General features: G+C 48.0%; 1 protein-coding gene across 1 annotated transcript in view; it reads left to right on the top strand.

Moving 5' to 3' along the window:
* Nucleotides 1-2,500, top strand: part of gse1b (Gse1 coiled-coil protein b) — a 184,700-nt gene that overhangs the window by 218 nt on the left and 181,982 nt on the right. The gene's annotated exons all lie outside the window — the stretch shown is intronic.

Below are 2,500 nucleotides of genomic sequence, written 5' to 3'. Positions count from 1 at the left end.
ATGGCTGTTTCATCTCGTTGCGCATGAGCAACGGCATAGCATCAAACGGCCGCCATAATTGCGTTTAAAGTTTCAAAGACAACATTTTATCTTTCTCACAGGGAGGGAAATGAAGCCGCTATAGATTCGTTAGAGGTTTTCCTCTGGTAGATCTGGTTGGTGCAGAGAGCTGTATGCACAAAAAAAGTAAAGGGGGTTTAACTCTAGTCGCTCTCTTTTTTGATTCAATCATGAAATTTCCCCATGAGTGCTTTTACAGTGAGAATTTACTCTTATGTCAGCTGATATGTCAGCCATTGCTCTTTACTCAGGTGTGTCTGACTTTGCCAAGGTCAAAGAGTTTGGTTACAGCACCACATGATGAATTTCTGTTTTTTTTACGTTGTGACACGATACCCAGCACCCTATCTGAATGACAAGATGTAAATGTTATGGAAATTATATGGCTGGAAGTTCCTGTAGGAGTATTTCTGAACCCTTGATCCTTCATCTGGCTTAATGCCCAATGCCCTGACCACACACACACACACACACACACACACACACACACACACACACACACACACACACACACACACACACACACACACACACACACACACACACAGCTGGCCTTTAGGCAGTGATGAATAACAAGTGCCGTTGTCCTCTCTTAGCTCCTAATTTAACCCCTCTTCCAGTCTTTGACACCACTTAACGCCTGAGGATCTTGTCTGTTATGTGAGAATGGGTGAACATTTCCGTGCTTGTCTGTAAATGAATGTCCAATGTCCAATGTACTGTACAGGGCATCGTCTGTTCGAGTGGAGATCCCCAGTTTTAGGTTACGACGCTTTGAGCTTGGAATTCAATCCCACTCACTCAAACAGTAAATCACAGGTGCTTTCCGATTCAGAGTATCATAAGACTTGAGTCTCGGCTCTTTGGACCGTATTCTGTTTCACTGCCCTCTCATTCCCATGTTGTCATCAAAAAACGTGAAAACAGATCATCACAGCTGCTGTTTCCTAGCAAATGTTGTCGAGATGTGGGCCCATTTTGAATAATCATCATTGCGTTCGGAAACGAGCTCGCTCACTGCCGCTGTCTTAACTTGCGTCGACACACATCCCTTGGCCCCTGTTTGTCACAGTCGATAAGAGCGGTCTTATCAGGCTGCCAAACACAACCATCGCGCTCGCAACGCTGATGAGATCTCCCGTACAGCGCCTGACAGCCCCGCCGAGGTTTAAAATATTCACCATAATAAAAAACGCGCGCGCGCGCAAAAAAAGAGCGCATTCCTCTGAAGAGTTGAGCGTCCTGGTGGAATATGATGTGTGGGGAGAATGTGAGAGGATAGCCCATCATTTTTGACCAGTCGTTTTGAGTTATAGTTAGCATCCCCTCGGCTATTCATAGAGCTATTCCCAGAGCTATTCCCGCATGCTCCTACTGCAACAGAAAGCGACCAGAGGAGACGGACTGTCAGCTTGTATTTACCGCCGTCGTCATTTACATGCCGGATATAGCATAAAGGTGTCATGGCCGTCTGCAGAGAAGCAGAAATGACGGGTCTGTGCGGCTCTCCCTTTCGAGAAGTTAGCAGGTGTCTGATGCCCTTGCTCGACAGTTAGCCTGTCTACAGGAAACCGCTGTGTGGACACGCTGGCATCTCCCCTTGTCTGATGATCCTAACACCATTTTAAATGTGACATAAACATTGGCGGTGAGGAGGAAGCAGGAAGCAGACAGGCTTTAGGCATGTCTGTGTCATAGGAATCCCTGAAGCCCCATAAACCTCCTACACAGACGCAGGCCAGCGCAGGGGAACAGCGGGGCCGTCTAATGTGCTGGAAGTGGTGCTGACAGTTAGTCAGACTGGAACAGCAGAGGGGGAGATGGGAAGGCAGGAGAGAGAGATGTTGAGAGAGGGAGAGAGAGAGAGAGAGAATGAGTTAGAGAGAAAGAGAGAAAAAGAGAGAGAGAAAAAGAGAGTTTTACTGTTGTGCCTAAGCCTGTGTGTGTGTGTGTGTGTGTGTGTGTGTGTGTGTGTGTGTGTGTGTGTGTGTGTGTGTGTGTGTGTGTGTGTGTGTGTGTGTGTGTGTGTGTGTGTGTGTGTGTGTGTGTGTGTGTGTGTGTGCCCTTGAGCTGTGGCAGGGTAGCCAGGTTGGGTCGCTGGTACGCATTTATGTGGAAAGTGCTGCTGTCTCCTCTCATCACCACTCAGGCACTCAGCCCCCCAACACACTGCTCCTCTCCCTCTCTCCCTCTTTTTGTCTCCCTCTCTCTATTTCTCTCTCTCCCTCTCTTCTCTTATCTTCCCCTCTCCCCCATTGTCTTCTTGTTTCTCCCTTGCAAGTTTTCTGCTCCTCATCTCTCTCTCTCTCTCTCTGCCTCCATTTCTTTTTCTTACCTGACTTTAGTCTTTCTCTTTTACTTGTGTCTCTGTGTCTTTCTCTACCCCCCATCTCTCCCTCCCCACCCCCCCCCCTCTCTCTCTCTCTCCCTCTCTCTCTCT

This window comes from Sardina pilchardus, chromosome 11 (assembly GCF_963854185.1).
Source record: "Sardina pilchardus chromosome 11, fSarPil1.1, whole genome shotgun sequence".
Taxonomy (NCBI): Eukaryota; Metazoa; Chordata; class Actinopteri; order Clupeiformes; family Clupeidae; genus Sardina; species Sardina pilchardus.
The sequence above is the reverse complement of the archived record's forward strand: the minus strand, read 5'-3'. Positions and strand labels throughout refer to the sequence as shown.